Source organism: Aquila chrysaetos, chromosome 16, assembly GCF_900496995.4.
Source record: "Aquila chrysaetos chrysaetos chromosome 16, bAquChr1.4, whole genome shotgun sequence".
In the NCBI taxonomy this organism is placed as follows: domain Eukaryota; kingdom Metazoa; phylum Chordata; class Aves; order Accipitriformes; family Accipitridae; genus Aquila; species Aquila chrysaetos.
In genome coordinates, this window is record NC_044019.1 from 9567830 (window position 1) to 9586160 (window position 18331).

Genomic DNA, 18331 nt, shown 5'->3' on the forward strand with positions numbered 1-18331 from the left:
AGAAGGATAATGTGAGATGGGCAGATGGCTGATGTGTCTCGCTTTGGTGTTCCCTGTGTTTGGATGTGGAGCCAGCACAGAGCCCTGCAGCTGTGGTCACCTTGGCAGTGCTGCCGGGTACTTTGCCCTTCCAGTGCAGCAGTCACCCTCCCAGGCAGGTGCAGGGAGCAGCATCCTGCCCTGGAGGGAGATGTCTCTTCCCAAGCGGCACATCATCCTCGTGCCCACAGTGTCGAGAGAGTTCAGTTTTGGGATGTTCAGTTTTGGGATGGCTGTACTGCTAAAGAAAGCCTCTGGCCAGTGTCTCGGAGCAGAAATGGGTGGTACTTTCCCGTTAGCAACCTGTCCTGTGCAAGCACAGGGGTGCTCACACCAAGACAGTGTCACCCCAATAGCCCCAGGGCCTCTGTTTTCACTCTTTCTGTAACAAACTTGGAAGTCCTAATAAGCCAAGCCTGGGAGGCTACTAGGAAAAAAATGATGACAGCTTTCTGAGGTGCTGGAGAGGATCTCAATACAAATTCAAGCTCCCAGACACATTTCTCATTTGAGCTTAGACAAATCAATTAACCTTTTAGTGCTTTTCTATGCTATAAATAGGATCATCGAGAACTCCTCCCTCCCATCCCTTTTTCCTTTTGTCTATTCATAGTGAGCACTTCAGGGCAGGCTCTCTTTCCTTCTGTGGGTACAAACCTTCTCCAGCTCAAGGTGCTGCTGAAACCCTATTGCTATTGTAAAGATGCCATGGGATCAGCAAAGATGAAAAATCCTTTCCCTACCAGGAGCAGCAGCAAGGAGTGGGAGAAAGCCAAAAGATTGTTACCTCTGGTCATGTCTCAGGGAGCAAGGATTTCAGACTCTGACCTATCTTTTTTTTAAATATACCCACTGTGAGCGCTACCTTGGCTTGTCTTCGTGAAAGAAAACCTGGCCAGATTCACCACGTGCAACTGCTGCAAAACACCTCCCTTCTAAATGAGCAGAGGATGCTGTTTAGCTATGGGCTGCTGGATGGACTTTATTATGAGGTCCCAGTGCTCAGCTTCTTCGCTCACTCTTCTCCCCAGGGTGGCCTGCCCCATGAGATGCCTGGGGTCTAAATCCACTTCATAAATGGAGACCAGGGCTGTGCAGTCCCACGCTGGAGGCTCAGGCATGTGGAAGAGCAAAGTCTTGTTGAAGATGATGAGCAGGGTGTAGGCCTGTGGCCTGGACTTCTGGTGCTTTTTTCTGAGGCATCTACAGGAAACATCTATCCTCACATGTACATCTAGGATGGGGAAGAGAAAGGAGAAATGAAACACTGGGGTATCTATCTCTGTCCCAGAGCTGGGCATTTCAAATATAGACATAATACTGCATAAGGTAGTCATGCTGGAAAAGGGCCATGTGTTGATTAGAGCTGAATATTGCAACTGTTCAGGCTTGATCCCACATTTCTCAAAGCCAGTAAAAAAGCTTGTGCTGGCTTCAGTACCGCTGGAAATCAGCCCACTTGGCCAAGGCAATCACATCTTGGTAGGTACATAGCTAGTAGGACCTAGTAGGACCTCAACATCCTATAATAGTAGATCATGATTTAAGAAGGACTACCTCAGAGTAGTCTCTGTAGTTGTGGAACAAGCTCTGAAGTTAGTAGAAAGAGGGTGATGGAGAAAAGGATTTACTCCTGTTAGCCCTGTAAGTGCTTGTGCTAAATCCAACACCCGCAACAAAGCTCAGAAAGAAACAACAGAGAGGAGCCTTTGCAAGTGCTTTGCCTGTATTTAATTAGTGAAATGGAAAACAGTGGCTTCAGAGGTATAGATGAGAAGATCTTTTGAGCATTTAAGGCTGTGGGAAGAGTTCAGCCCAGGAAAGACCAGCTCAAGAATTCAAAGTCTGCTGTGCTTCTCCCAGTCCCAAGGGGAAACTTTGGACATACAACTAAGAGGGAGAGCAGGACGTAAAGTAAGGCAAGCGAAAGGGCTGCCTACCTTCTCCCTGTTTACGTGCTGAGCACTACAGAAGGAAAATGGCCGGATCTTCCCCTCCCTCCATTCCTCCAACTAGCTGGATGGTGCAGGGGAGAAATCCACATAAGACAAGGGCCCAAAATTTGAAGCGTTGCTGCATTGTGCATCAGATGTTGGGTTACTGGAGAAAAAGGTGGCTCTGCCTCAGCCTTCTCAGGGTAGGGAGCTGTCTACAGCTTATCTGCAATGCAGAGCACCTCTAAGGCTGCTCTCAAGTGTCCATAGCCTCAGAGGGCCATCTTATCAGTGGAGACTGAAGGATGATAGTGATGCCCTGGTTACCTCCCCAAGGAGCACTGTAGCATCTCTGCACTGTCCCCACCCCAGGGCATCCTCAGGAGAAAAAAAATTGGCTCTATACTGAGAGCAACAGGACTGTGATGAAGTTTGGTCTTTGGGTCTCTGCAGAGCAGAGAAACGGGATTCAAGTCTTGTGATAGAGGGAAGAGGAGTGGAAGGCATTGCCTGAGAAAAGTAGCTGGGCGTTTCATTAGTGTGATGAGCCAACAAAAGCAGCTCCCATGTCAAAACTCACAGGATCTAACATCAGATGGCCACCTTGCTGAGATGAGCTGGGGGCTGTGCACCAGCTCACAGCAGTGCGGCAGCTTTCTTGTGAGCAGCAAGGTCAATGCTACCAAGGGAAAGTGGTTCCGCACACAAGTGTAGTTTGGTGTGGAAGTCCCTGCCACAGGGCACTCTGAATGCTAAATGTTAGCACGGGCTCAAGGGGAGACCGAAGGAGGGCAGGGAAGAGAAATCCATTGGAGATTTCTAAATACACAGAAGCCAACCCCAGCTCAAGAAATCTCTAAGCCATGAATTGGAAGAGGCAGGGTGAGTACAGAGGGGGAGTATCACTTAACGCCTGTCTTCTTTCTATGCTACTTTGTCCTCTGTCAGAGACAGTCACTAGGCTAGGCAGACTTGTCGTCTGATTCAGCAGTGCTTGTTGGGGTGCAATGGGCATGCAAGGGACCTTTCTCTCCAACACCTCCCCATCCCCCTGGGTGGGTGAGATAAAGGTAGCAGGCAGCAGAATGAAGACTGGAGCAGCAACAATAGCAGATATAAAACCTTACTCTTATCTGCGGTGCTTTGAGGGGATGTAGTTCTTGCCTTGAGCAGCCCAACCTCCATCTTCTGACAGATGGGAAGGCACTTCAGTGACACAAGCACTTCTCCCACAATGTCCTGTGAAAGGCATACGGGCAGGTGGTGAGCAGACATCCAGTGCAACAACTTCTGAAGCCACCAAGGCCACATGTCAACCTTCCTGCAGCTCATGAGTGTGCTCTTGGGGTCTCAGCATGTTGCTGAGACTGCAGGGCCACCACAGCATGCTGGCCATATCCTGTTCTTCAGTGGTTTTTCTTGAGACTGAATTTTAGCTTTTTACCTTTTTAACAATTGCCAGCATCCGCTCTTTATTTGTACAACGTGGCAATTTCCCTTTCTCCTAGGGAGGAATAGAAGAGCCCCTGTTCTCCTGTGTCTGGATAACCTGGATGTAAGGGTGTCTTCTGAGTTTTGAGTCCAATCAAACATGACTGCATGAGGTAGTACGATACAGACTACATCCACGTGCATCTGTGCTAATTTTACGGTACTAAAGTACTAATTCTTATGGCACCATGGTATTTTTTTCCAGAGGGCCACAGGAAGCCCCACAGACTGTAGACTTTGCCATGTTAGGGTACTATGAGAGCTAGATCTGGAATCAAATTCATGTTGCTCGCATTTTACGTCCGCTGCCCATATATAAGGAATGAATAGATGTTTCTTACAAACAGTTAATTGTTCAGGTTGCTGGACTTGAGATGCCACTTGTTCTCTGTTATAAAATACACTACTGTCATTAGCAACCAGTTAAAATACACTTCCAACATTTTAAAATTGCTATTAATTCCTTACTGGAACACATTACATGTCTTCATTTTGGGCAATCAGTCTCTTTAAACAGACCAAATGTCCACCAGTGTAATGCACACTGAACTCTTGTCTCTCTGGGTGGCGAAGGGAGAAGGTGCTGCAACATAAGCTTGGTCATCAATATGCCTTCATCCTTCCCTGGAGATCTCACCTTTAAGATGCAATTTCAAACTCCACCCCTGTAAAGCCCTGCCTTCCTGCAGATCCTACCTGACAAGTATGCTGGGAGCAGAAGGGATCTGCTGCCACAGATATCACACAGATGGTCCCCAAGGATGCAGGATGGGGATTTTTCATTAATAAAATGAAGGGATGGCTGTACTGACATGCAGGTCCCTGGCCACTGTGTGGGCACACCGGGAAAGACCATGTGATAGAGTCATCACCTTTGTAGTCTTCCACAGCTCTTCATGTAAAACCAAGCTTTGGGAGCCCTTTAGCTCACTCAGGGTGACCTTGACTTTCCCAGTGCAGTGTTTCTGGAGTATTTGTCAAACCATTGGACCTGTGGGAGAAAGGGAAAATGCATATCCATGGGGGTGAGGTGCAGGATGGAGCTGTGCCACAAGTGCATCCACGTGGACCACAGCTGAACCTCATTCAAGGGGAGCTACCTGCCTTTAGGGCCTGTTTTCATGTGTTTCTATTCTCACTCATGGGCTTTTGGGGGAGTCAGGACTGGGCTGTCATGATAGCAAAGGCCCATGCCAAGGAGTAAAATGCAGGTGCTTTCTTTCAGTGGTATCACCTGTAAAAACTCTTCTGCTGACGCCCTACTGCTCTTGGACATCTGCCTACTGGAACATCAAGTGGCATTGCCTCGCCCTATCCCCTTTCTCAGACCAGCTTGAACAGGCTGTGTGAAGGCCATGGCCCCTCCGATCTTGCTGGGTCCTGCCCTTCCTCCGTGCAAGGTTTGCTCCCTGACTGGGCTGGCCGGAGGAGCGGGTGTGCTGGAATCCCCTTGCACAAGGGCATGTCCTCTGCCAGCTGCCCACACTTGCTTCATGGCAGCTTGGGGCTGTCGCTGCATGTGCTCACACATGGCTTCAGTCCCCTCTTTGTGTCCCCTCCCCTCCACAGCTGTTTCTCCAGCATGTGGCCATTTCCCACGTCTGGTCTAAGCTCCCTGGCTTTGCTGCCTGCTACCACAGGAAAACTTAATGGCCAAATCAAAGGAGCTTTGAAGTAATGTGCAACCAGACACTTGTCAAGGAATATGAGATTGGTAGCAACACGTGGGAATCATCATTCAGGTTCAGACCTACAAGCCGTCTAGTCCACTGATGTCTTTTGGAATAGCAATTGCTGGCTGCCCCCGGGAGGAGCAAAACCTGCCAGAGACCATTAAAGGATTACGTGCCTCTGGGAAAACCATCTATCCATGGTTGGTTACACCTCTAGCTAACACCTCGAGACCTGTGAGTTTGTACCAGCTCTGCACTACTGGTTTGTCTTTCTCCTGCTGCTAGTGCAACTCCAGATTTCTGGGTGGTCCACTTCCTCTGTCTCCAGCTGAGCTCCTGGGCACCACGGTATAATGTGGCAAGGGGTTCAAAGTACAAAGACTTCAGCTTCATGCTCTTTCTTACTGCTGGCTCGTGGCGTCTGCAGATCATGCGGAGGGAATAGCTGGTTGGAAAATGACTTCTCTGCTGTGGATTTCACCAGTTATGTCTTCACTGCTGTCCCCTCAGCCCATGTTTCAAATCCATCCCAGTCTAGAGGATGTCTCACAGCTATCTGTTGCCAAGGCATGGTGTACATTTAAAATCCCTGGGCATTCGCAGGTCCAGCTGCAGTGTCACATCTGCGGCTAGACCCAAACTAGCTCTAAATGAGGCAAGTCAAAAGCACCCAAGCAAGAGTAACAAAAAGTTAGGGAAAAGAGGCTAACAGTAATTGTAGGCTGCTTCTGCTCACTCTGTTATCTCCATTAGAGCTAGTCTGCTCTCCCTGCACTGTATGACATCCCTCAGCTCACTCACTGCAGTGCCATGCATTCACGCCAGGCCTCAGTTTCTATGCCACCTCCTGCTGCAGGACTGTGCATCCAAGCACATTTCCATGGGGAATGCCTGTGGTAAAGGACAGGAGAACGCAGAGCACCGGGAAACACAGATTTCAGGGAAATCAAATCCCTCCCTACATCAATACCGCAGACCCCAAGAAATTAAAATGCCCAAGAAATTAGTAGCACACCCCTTTGAATGTGAAAGTGTTTTAGGTGTTCTAGGCTTTCCAACCCTTCGGGCTGCTGATGCTGTTAATTGGCAATCTTGGGCTTATTCGTGTTGCCAAAGGACCAACCTCCCGGCTGGCTGTACTCTGACCTGGTGACTAACCCCCTCTGTGTTCCTCAGAGGGGTAAGAGGAGGAGACATCCCCAGAAGCCATTACACATTTCTTCTCTGGTCAAGGCACCCTTCTTTATGTCTACTGAGCTAGCACCCCATCTTACCTCCAGCTTCAAGGTGCTCTTCTCCACCTCGGCATCTGCAGGAGCAAAGCGGTCCCCAAAGGGTGGCCTGCTGCAGTTCTTCACCACCTGGCTTTGCTACTCCTGGACCACGCACTGGAGCCTGGAGATGTGGGATGGGACCTGCCTCAGCAGTGGGACCCGGACAGCAGACTCGGCACGCCCGTGGCTAGGCAGCTCCCGGCCCTCCAGACCAGTCAAAAGCAGCTCACATTGCTCTCTGCGGTAGAGGAGGGAGAACTTCAGTGTGTCCCGGGAGTGGGGCAGGAGCCCCAAATTGCTGCTTATGCTGCTGAGGTCCTTGTTCCTGCTGGAGGAGGAGATGAGGCAGGTGCACGGCTCATCCAGCTCAGTTTGTAACACCTCCACCTCAGGAAAAAGAGGACAAGAGGAAAAGAGAGAGATGGGTCTTTTATAGTCTGGTAGTGTTGAACTTCCCTTCTGTTCCTACAGTGGTAGGAAGAGAAGAAGGTGTGTTTAGACCTGCTGCCTTTGCAGTAGAACCAGGGGACCCGTGAGGGCTTGTGTGGTTCTGCCAGCGCCCGGCGTGCTCCTCTCCCCTGGCAGGTTGGCTCTCTGGCACAGCGCAAGCATCTAGTCCTGGTTCAGACCGTGGGGAAGAAAGAGCTGGAAAAAGAGCCTGGCCTCGCCCGAGAGCCGCATGTAAGCTCAGGCTGGGCAGTGAGTGAAATGCACAGCAGAGCCCAACAGCTGTGCTGCAACAGGGAGAGCAAGCACACCAAAGCAGCTGCTTTCCTCGCCCCCAGGCATGCAGGACGGGCTCTCTCTCAGCCTTTTTTCCCCGTCTCGCCGTGCTTTTCTTTCTGGCATTGGCTCTTCTCTTAATTAGAGAGGAGCAGCTGCAACCCTCTAATAGCCATTTTGTACTTAGCAGCTGCCAGTGGTATTTCTGTGCTGGCTCCTCTCTCCTGTTGCTGAGCCGGCTCTCCTCCTGGCGCGGCGTTGCGCAGCAGAGCTGCGTGCCTGGGCTTCCTCCTCTCGCGGCGAGCCCTGGCCAGCTGCGGGAAAGGTCACCAGGAACTTGAGGAATTCGTTTTACTGGAAACCGTGTCCGGTAACAGAGACACAGGCTGGAGGTGGAGAAGAAGCTACGTCTCTTCAGTCATGGGGGAGGGAGAGGGGATGGGAAAGGTTTGCAATTGCTCCTCTGTCAGTAAAAATTTAAGAGATGGATAAAGGAGAAGCAAGTAGAAGTCAAACTTTTGATCAAACGAAATTTTTCGCGACAGTTTCCCCCAGAATCGCTCTGCCAGTGCTTTCACTTCCCTCGGCAGCAGACGTCGTAAGCTCTGCAGCTCTCCTTAATGCACCTGGAAACAGGAGCAAAGGTCCCCGTCGTGCAGTGTGATACCTGTCTGCTGTGTCTTGCTTGTGGCCTGAAGAGCTGAAGCATCCCAGCAGCCCTGTTTACGGGAGGTCAATATCTGAATTTGCCATCCAGGCTACTTCTAGTACCCTCTGGGAGGCTGAGGGGCAATGGAGGATAGGAACTGAGCGCACAGGTGCTGTGGGTGGGCTGCAATACCTGTACAATCATGGCAGTGGGGCTGGCTGCTCACCTGATGCGTCAGTGCTTTGCTCCCCCTTTCATTGTTGTGTGTCTCTGTGACTGTCTGGTCCTGCCAGGGAAGCAGGGACAAGTGGACGTGTGGCCCTGATGCACATGTGGCCCTGTTACCACATGTGAAGGGTTTCTGTTTATTGCTCTGGAGGAGCAATAGTTTATGTTACATCAATATAAGTGGAAGAGCAATATTTTATTTTATATAGAATCTATTCTATTCTATTTTATTTTCCTTCTCCCTCCATTCCTGTCAGCTGGAGAGTCTCTCTCTTTGTATGTTTTCTTGCCACAGGTTTTTGGGTCTTGTTTTCTACCGGACTGTCAGTCAGTCCATGGCTTGACCCTGTGAGGTTTCTGAAAATGAGGATGGCTCTTGACTTTGCCCTAGCATCAGTGTTCTTGCCTTGATGTCTGCATTACGCTGCTTAGTGACATCATGCAGAAGAGGTGGCGTTTTCTTCCCCCAAATGCCATTCTCTGCCTTTATCCTAACACAGCCTTTGCTGTGGCATCTCTTCTCTGTGGGAATAAAGAAAAGCTGGGTAAATGCCATCCAGCTTGGAGATGGTGACATTTGGAGTCTTGGAGTGGGATTTTTATTTGGTAGTTTGTGAAAGCCTTTAGAAAGCCTAAAGTTTAAAAACTCCTGAGGATCCTGTCTCTGAAAAGCAGAACATTTAGATAAGGTACCCCAAAAATTAGTGCAGTGGATGAAGACATTGCTGTCACACGGTCTTACACTTACATTTGCTTTAGTTTGTGCATAGCCCTGTCCTGGAGGGAAGGGTTAGTGCAGCTGGGAAAGATCCCAGTTTGGTGGGAAGTGTTTCTTCCCCCACCACCTGGGGTGTGGGTAGGAGGACAGTGGATCCCATGGCCTTGCTCAGCCTCTCTTCCTGCAGGGATAGTGTTGTCACCAGCAAGGTCTTGTTAGTGGGACCTGCTGAAGGGTCCGGTGTTAACATTGCCATCGTGCAGGTGCTGGCACTGACCACCTGGTGTGAATACTGTATAGTTTAGACTTTCTGGGACAGTCTTGTGACCTGCTTACAATAAAAATGCATCTTGGAGCGGTCTAGCAAGTTGTGCTCAGATGGCACTTGGGCCTGATGCTTCTGGACAAAAGAAGTGGGGTGAGCCATGGTCACGGCTTGTGACCTTGCACAGCTGAGAAGGAAAGAGGAGGAAGAAGCAGGTGGGAGAGATAATTTATTTTATTTTATTTTGTAAAAGCCATCCAAGCAGAGTGGGGTTGCTGAGTCTGGGTGACAGGAGGCTGGGAAGAACTGTGGACAGCGAGGAGGAGTGAGTGAGCCTGGCATCACCTGGGGCATGAGATAACATTTGGGCTGGAGAGAGCAGAAGAAGCCATGCTTATATATCTGGCCTGGTGAAGAAGCAGCTGGCTTGTAGCGAGGCTACAACAACTGTAAGGGCAGGATGTGCTTGTGGGATCCTGTAATGTGTGCCTTGTTTCTTCCCCTTGCAGCTAACAACCAGGACAGGTGACCTGCCCCAGTTTCCCACCTCTTGTCTTCTTGCACACAGAGCCAACTTCATTTTAACAAGAGGAACTTGCACCCTTACCTGTCTTGAATCAGGTAATGGAGATCTTGGACATGCAGCTTGGCACAGAGTGACTATCACAGAAATGGTGGCAGATGGAAGCATAAAAGCTGAGGACATTGCTCAGTTCCTGTGATTGGCTCAGGGTGGAAGATGCTTGTTGAGAGGAAAGGGTGGCAGAAACGCAGGCTCCCAGTGGGTGCTGAGCACTGTTCCCCAATACTTACTTTTTCCAGTTCCTGGAGCTGACACGTCTGGCAAGTTAAGATGGGCAGGGCCACCAGGCACAAGAGGATAGCTAATGCCAACATCCCTTACTTCCAGGTATTGGAAAAGGGCATCTGCGAGCTGTGCAAGTTGAGCATGACAGAGCTCTTCTGTACCATGTCTTGTTCCTCAGAGAGAGAGAGAGAAAGAAGGGCTCAGCATTGCTAGTATTGCTTCTCCACATATGAGCCAAGCAGGAAAAGGTCTGTACACATGGATGAACTGCAGCTCAGACCCATATGTACAAAATTAATCTTGTGGCCCTCATAGGGACTTGTCGGTAATGTCATTTACCTGTGCTTGTGCTCACAGGGTCAGTACCACATTGTTACAAATCTGTCCTCACCATTGCCACACAAACAGGCATCTGCTGGATTGCCCTGCTTTTGTCCAGAGCTATTCATAAGGCAGCTTATGGTCTTCCCAGGTGAAAAGCCACTAGAAATGTGATACAACTGTGATTTTCCCACAATTTTCTTTTTTCAGCCTGCTTCCTTGCCCTCCGTATAGCACTGCTTCACAACTGCTGGCTGCCTCCTGCTTACTTGCCCTTCTGCTTATTGCCTTCTGACAATGCCTGGCAGCAGATGCTTGGGGACAGTATAAGACCAGGGTAAGCACCCAATGATACTTTCCCCCAAAATGTTCCTTCAGCCTCCTGCAGTATGCAGCTAAGGGCCTTACTTGCTTCTGATAAGCCTCAGTGGATTTTTTTATTTCCATTTATTCATCCAATTGACTTTTTAAGCTGTGTCAGATGCTAGCTTCCACAGTATCCTCTACCAAGAAGTTCTCCCACCCAACACAAGTTAGCTGAATCCTTTAGTTAGCTGACTTCTCACCTGATGATTTACTTTGTCGTTGCCTAGATCCTGAACTGGAAAGAGAACAGCAGAGAGTTGTTCTCTGTTCACCCTCTCCAGACACTCTTGCCGTCAGACCTCTCTCCTGTCCCTCAGCCACCCTTTCCCAGGCTGGGTAGTCCTAGCTCAGCCAGTCATTCCTCCTACAGCAATTGCTCCAGATCTCTTCTCAACTTTGTTCCTTTTCCCTGAGCCTTATCCTGCTCTTCCCTGCAACCATGAGAATGTACTACCAAGGGCCAAGTCTGTCTGGTTTACTGGATCTGGCTTGTTGGGTTTGATCCAAAGAAAACCCTTTGCGGGGTTATGGGATCAGCATCTGACCGGCTGGCTTGCTGTGATGGCATTGGCATCTGGGAGGTCACTAGCTTGACTAGCTGATGAGAAATGTGCTGGCCAGTAGTCATGAAACTGTTGGCTTAGCAGGCAGCTTCATCAGATAAGGAGATTTTGGTGCCTTCCTTTCAGATGTGCCACTCATTTGCAGACCTGTTCAGGCAGCAAGACACTTGAGGAGCTGTAGTTTGTAGAGCAAGTCTGGGAGGCCTAAGGCAGCCAAAGGAGACACTGGGAAAAGGATGAGAGACACAGGGAGAAGCAGGACTGGGGTGCTCACTTGTTGATCTGTTGGGCAGGTGTGAGAGCCTGATGGGTCTCTGTAATGGAAGACAAGGGAAAGTCTCTGGAAATTTGGAAAAAGTGATCTGGAGAGTTTGTTATCTGCCCCTGGAAGGAACCTGACAGTCCTAGGAAGAAACAGCAGCTTAGTTTGGGCTTCTGTCTCTGTTGTTTTGCTCCAAGATGAATGGTGGTCTGTTGGGCTATGGCTTGGTATAGCCTTTCATCCTTGCTTAGCCTGAGTAATCAAAATGAGGACTGGAGGAAGGGATTCACCCAGTGCCGTCGGGTTAAGGATCCCTTAAGAGCTTTATCACCCTCTTTCAGGAGAGGACTGAATCCAACTGGAAAGGAGAAGGGATGGGGAGCTCGTGTTCGAGCAGCCCTTCCCATCCATGCCTTTACACCCACTCACAATAAAGATCTGGTAGCGAATAGCACTTACTGTCTTTCTTTTTTGTTTGCTTAAGGTGAGATTAAAACACTAATCTTGCCAGGGAGCAAACATTTTACCCACCTCTAGCAAACAAGAGCAGCCAAGAAACAGTGCCCAGCTTCAGATAAGAGCTGTTCCAAGAAATTGCTTCTGGTTTATGCATCCCAAAACAAGCTTTAAAGCAGAAATCAGTTTAGTCAAACTTTCTGCACAGAAGCCCTGAATATTCGTGATTTCTTCACCTCAGAACAAGTTGATATTCATACCAGGTGTCGTGGTTTATTATCTGTACCTGTGGTGCAGAACCCTATGCAACTGCTGGGGCACTGCAAAACATACTACCAGCAATCACTGCTGGAGATGAAGCAATAGCAAAGAACAGGAGGTGACCAGCAGAAATATCCTTCCATAAGTGAGACCTAAATCTCAGTCTAAATAAAAGCTTCCCAATAATTTGCTTCCTGAAAAAAATGGGACTAAGAGGAGCTTTTGAAACTGCCCAAGAAATTTAACTCACTACTAACCTGCAATGAAATATTGTCTTTAGACTAATAAAGTTTCTCCCTAGCAGGGGGCCTTACAACACCACCTCCTCCTGTGCTGACCAGTCCTTACACTTGCGCTTATGAATCTAAGCCTCCTTCCACTAGCAGATCTCCAAAACCTCCAGGCAAAGAACATAACCGGATTTTGCCCATAGATACAAGTGCCCATCATGACTCTGTGCTCACCTAGCAGGTACAAAGCCACCGGTACAGACGGCTGCCCAAAGCCTCAGGTATCTGTGATCCTTGGGCATGCTCTTAGCTCACACAATAGCAGGGAGCTTGAAGTATTGGATGTCTGTCTTGGGGAAGGGAAACAGTAATAGAGCTGAGGGTACCATCGCATCAGTGAGGGGACCAGCACATTTCTGCCAGTGCAGAGTGGGCTTTTATCAGGACAGGGTGATTTTGGAGAATCTGTGAGCCAAGGACACCTTGGCGTTACCAAGTAGACCCTGACATCCTCCTGCAATAACATCCTGAAGGTAGAGGAGTCTTGCCTGCTCTCTTGTAAGGGCATGAGTGAGCAAGGGAGGGGCAGGAGACCCCTGCACTGACTGGCTTGTCCTAGAAAAGCCTCCTAACATTGTTAAGCATCACTGAGTTCTCTGTGTGGGCAGTGGACAGTCACATTTTCAAACTCATTAACTGGCTGTCATTCACCTGACAGAAGTTACTTTTAAGAACCTGCTTCTGAATTACATAGCAGATATTTAAATAAGAGCACACAGTGCAGTTGAATGCCTCCGTAACCATCATGCCTAGTCCAGCACTCATGGACCTTGATTAAAGTCAGCTTCCCCTTGCAATAGGTCTGGTATAAAGACAGCAGCTGCCCCAGCATCACTAAGCAAGCAGGACCACGCTAATGTGAGCAACTTCTCTGCTGTCATGCCACAGGGGCAGGACAGGCTTGACACTGCACGTGCATCTCCCTGTCCTCCCCATGACCCCAACACCTAAACCAGGCTGTCACTCATTCCCCATCCTGTGAATGACAACCTACAGCAGACGAGCTACTCCTGCACACGTACATTTGCAACTCTGCCAGTAACAGAAAACATCTTACCCTTCTCCTCTTTTTGCAAGCCCCTCTCCAAGAGCGCTGCAGCCCCATGAGAGGCAACTCCAGAAGGAGCTTGGCTGCCTTGCTAGAGCATCAACAGCCCTGCCAGGGTCTCACAGGCTGGAGACATCATTGTATTTCCCTGCAAAACCAAAAGGATCCCTTTCCCAGATCCTCCCAGGTGCCTAACTCAACACTGGGCAACTTAAAAATCATACCTTCAGAAATGGTATAAAAGCAAGTCCTTGGGAGCCCTCTGAGAGCATATGCACACCACACCTTCAGTGACATGATAAAAGATTGGTTTGCTGTACTAGAAAAACAAGTTACCACCCTGGTCAGCATGACAGGAGCCAATATTGATGAAGCCAGCTCAGAACAGGGTGTATGTGGGGAACAATGTGGTGGAGAGGCTGCTGCTTAATTAACTCCAGCAAAACTGTGGAGGGCTGGTGTTTTGTGTGCCCACTTGGAAAATCTGGCTGTCAGGGTCACAGTGAACGCTGCTCCACACGAAGCTCCCTTGCAGCTCCCAGGAGAGGCCCAGCAGGCACTGGACAGCAGGACACAAGTGAGAAAGGCTGAGCTTCTAGATGCTTGTAGGAGAGCATTTATAACCCCTTGCTGCTCTTGGTGAAACCAATCCATATTGATATGTGAAGTCCTCCCAGCTTTGCAAGCCCATAAAAAGCACAGGATAAATGAGTGGGCTAAGAGTGCATGCTTTTCATCTGCTTTTGCTGTGCAGTTGTTTTAACTCTCCTTTCTCTCTCCAAAGCAATAGGATCTCTTTTTTTTTTTTGACAAGTATGTCCTGTGGGTGTTGGAGCTGGGGCTGTTGCAGCTGGATGCCAGTAGTGAATGGGAAGTCTCTGCACACACTACTGGAGCTAGGTCCATAGTCTCAGCTGTGCCAATGCCATCCCATACCCTTCCAGGGCTGCCAGGCATGAAATCCAGGAGCCTAAAGATGCTTTAAACACTTAGAGGCAATGAGCCATCTGAAAAGCAGGAGTGGTTCTCTTTTTCAGAAGATGGTGCTAAGTTACATGGAGATTACAGGGCCAAGAACTGGGGAGGGAGGTGAGAAAGGAGGTAGAACACCATCCTCCAGTGCTTGCTTTCCTCCCTCATCTGGTTTTCACTACTTACCCCACCTGGGCTTCAATGATTTTCCCTGAGAAGCCTTGGATCGGTCCCATTCTGTCTCTCCAGCCTTGGGACCTCTGCTTGCTCTCTATCAAGCCATCCAAATCCAGACAGATTTCTTCCCCAGACCATTAATTAGCTGACTCTAACCCACCTCGTTGGGATTATAGCTATCTTTGATCCTGCTGTAGTTAGGAGGCATGGCTGCATGCCACATAGCACTTCTAATTTAGATTTGCTTTGCACGCTGTGGCACGGAAGGGGGAATGGTTCCCCTGGGAGACTGCTGTGAAGAAAGCAGCAGCTCCCCACTGCAGTCAGGGATGAACAAAACAGTATTTTTTTCCCTCATTGTGGGAGGTGCCATGGAGAAAACTCTTTGGTGCTTTATATTCTAATTATCTCCAAGTGCAGCCTCACTACTTGATTTGTGGTTACTGCACATTAGAGACGAGCTGATGCATCTAACCCAGCTACAAGGAGCTCAATTAGCCAAGCTACACCTAGAAGTCATGGCAGGCAGGTAATGTTTCCTAGACAATTACAATATGGCCTGGGGAGTATTTCTGTACCCAGAAGCAGAGGTGCTTTAATCATCTGCAAAGCATAATTAGGGTACATCTAAGTAAGTGAAGTGTGAAACAAGGTGAAAACAATACATACAGTGTAAAGAAATAAGTTAGAGTGGGAAGTGCTGGCTTTGCAGGATACTTTGGGTCTGTGCACTGTCCTGATGACACCTTGTGGTTCTTGGGATGTAATAATTGCCAGTGAAGTAGGAAACAGCAAGCAGCAATGGAGGATTTGCATGAACTGCTTGTAGGATGCGTGTGCAAACAACAGCTGTGCTGGTGCTTTATTTCCCTCTGTGGATATTATGGGCTGCTGTGTGCCAGCCTGACGGGCAGCCCATCTTAGAATTTTATTTGAGTGTCTGCTCTGGAACATCTTCAAGGGCTTGAGGAACTGCCAACAATTCACTTCTCCCACTGCATACCTGCCTTTAATTTCAAACGAGATAGGCCATGATACAACACTGGCTGGTTAAAATTTCCATCTCCCCAGGTACACAGTCCCAAATCCCATGTGTCACCAATTTGCCCTTGCTGTGATTTAACCCCAGCTGGGAACCAAGCCCCACACAGCTGCTTGTTCACTCCCCGCCCGGTGGGATGGGGGAGAGAATCAGAAGAGTAAAAGTGAGAAAACTTGTGGGCTGAGATAAAGACAGTTTAATAGGTAAAGCAAAAGCTGTGCACACAAGCAAAACAAAACAAGGAATTCATTCACCACTTCCCGTGGGCAGGCAGGTGTTCAGCCATCTCCAGGAAAGCAGGGCTCCATCACGCCTAACGGTGACTTGGGAAGACAAATGCCATCACTCCAATGTCCCCCCTTCCTCCTTCTTCCCCCAGCTCTATATGCTGAGCATGACGACATATGGTCTGGGATATCCCTTGGGTCAGTTGGGGTCAGCTGTCCCAGCTGTGTCCCCTCCCAACTTCTTGTGCCCCCCAGCCTCCTCGCTGGTGGGTGCTGTGAGGGGCAGAAAAGCCCTTGGCTCTGCGTAAGCACTGCTCAGCAGTAACAAAAACATTTCTGTATTACTATTGACACTCTTCAGCACAAATCCAAAACGTAGCCCCATACCAGCTACTATGAAGAAAATTAACTCTATCCCAGCCCAGCCCTCTAGCTTGGAAAGGCTTATCATCCATACAGGCATCTGACCCAGTGCGTTTCTTCCTCCTGCCAGGAATTTCCTCCCTTGGTGGATGCAGCTGGCTTTAGCTGAGAAAGGCAAGAGCAACCTCACATATTCATAAAGCTGTCAATTCATAAGTCCTTGCCAAGCTGGGAGTGCATTTGACTGGCTCGCATTTATGGTGTGGGCGCCAGACAAGTAGCAGAAGCAAGGACGGAGGGGACTGTGATGCTGTGCCCCAAGAGGAGAAATGCAAGATGTCCGTGGTTCGTTTGCAGCTGTGAGCAGGGAAATGGGTAAAGTAGGTCAGAACTCTTCTTGCCTTATAGTGAGAAGGACTTCCCTCTTAGTTTGGTTTTTTTTTCCTCAGTGTGTGTTTTCGCCATTGGTAAAAGAGATGAAATGAAAAGGAGGTGCTGGGGAGGAAGGGGTGACTGAGGACCTAAGCACACAGAAAGGAAGCATTAGGTTGGAAATTATAATGAAAAATCATAATTTTCTGTGCAAAAGGGGAATTCAGTCAAGAAGTAACTCCCTTTCACACTATTTTAGTAGATAATTGGGAGTGACTCAGATGGCAAGCACTGTTTTCAAAAAAAGGGGGGAGCTGTGGTTAACCCTTCAAACACAGTTGGCTTGATTTCCCCTTTCAGATTCAGCTGGAGCACTGAAATTGCTGTTAGCATCTGTATTGTTTGGAGCTGGTGCCTGGGGCCTTGCTGTGCTGGAGCTCCTTCCCGAAAAGCCCAGGCAGCAAGAAAGCAGTCAGGGGTGTCAGGGCAGCCGTGACATGATGGTCTTCCAAAGCAAGTAGCAGGTTTAGTTGGGGTATAACCTGTTTGTGAGGCCGGTAATGTTTGCTTAACTGCTTCTGGCAACGTTAACTGGAACACTGTGACCTCCCTGCTCGAGATCATATGCTGTGATGAGTGAAAAATTAAGTTTATTGCAGAATCCTAAACTACTAGCAGAAACCTGAAGCTTTAACACATGCTAATCCACTGCTGCTGTTACTGAGATCTAAAATACAAACCTGCTCTCTCTGGATTTAAGTTCTCTGCTATTTGATCTCAAGGGGGCATGCCTTTTAAGCTTCTAGTATTTGCTTAAAACTGAAAGTCATACCTGGATTTCTTAACCTTCTATTTTTGGCTGCATAATTTTATCTTTAGCTTCATTATACTAGGTGAAATTCAACCCTTGCTAGTAGAAAGTCAGTATTTGCGAGCCACTGGTACAGTGGGTCCAACCATTTGCCCTGACTGAGAACCAGAATGTGACTGCGACATCCCAGGAGCTGCTGAGCGCTCCAGCTGTGAACCTGGTATGAGCAAGGTTTTTGACTGCCAGCCTACTATCTAGTCCACATGAAAGGTTCGTGACTTAATTACTGCTTACTCGTTTTAGCTTAAAATGGTGAAGACCCATACATATAAAATGCAGGAGCAAATTTCTCTGTCTTTCACCTCTCCCAAGTTTACGGTTATGACAAGGTTTGTCAGGGAAGTGAGTTGGCCCAACTAATAGACAAATAAAACCAGATGAGTTTCTAGGAATACAAATCCCTGGTTGAGTCTTGTTTATGAGCACAAGTGTCTCTTGCTACAGTGGCTTGCTCCTGGATTCCAGGATTTATATCTGTGTTTTAGAGCCAAACACAAGACTTCACATCGTCCTAAAGCACAGCAACGTGATCTGGGTGCACAGGTTCCTCCTCATCCTGGGTGGACCTACAGAGCTCTGCTGGGCTGGCCTGACCTGAGCTGCTCTGAACTCACTGAGATGGCAAAATACGGCTCTGTGGTTTTTCTTGCTGAAGCTGGTGACTGGACAAGTGGCGGGTGCTGCAGAGATCTTTCCAAATCCCGTCTGCATTTTTGCAGGGAATGCGAAACCACTCCAGGAACCAAGGCAGGTGTGCGGTTTATCCCCAGGTAGGAAGGTGCCATCAGAGGCTGAACGCCTGCGGTAGGGCCATGGTGGCAGACTCCTCTTGGTGCTCCTCTGCCTGCAGCGGAGGAAGAAGAGGCATTTTCCAGGCATGGCAGGGCTGGAGGCGGGCTGCGCTGCAGTGTGAGGGGAGAGTGCCACCCCCTGGGTAG

The 18331-nt window shown here is 48.8% G+C and overlaps 1 pseudogene; it reads right to left on the bottom strand.

The window, feature by feature from the left end:
- Positions 1-974: 974 nt before the first annotated feature.
- On the bottom strand, positions 975-14726 carry LOC115352078 (annotated as a pseudogene).
- Between the last annotated feature and the right edge of the window lie 3605 nt (positions 14727-18331).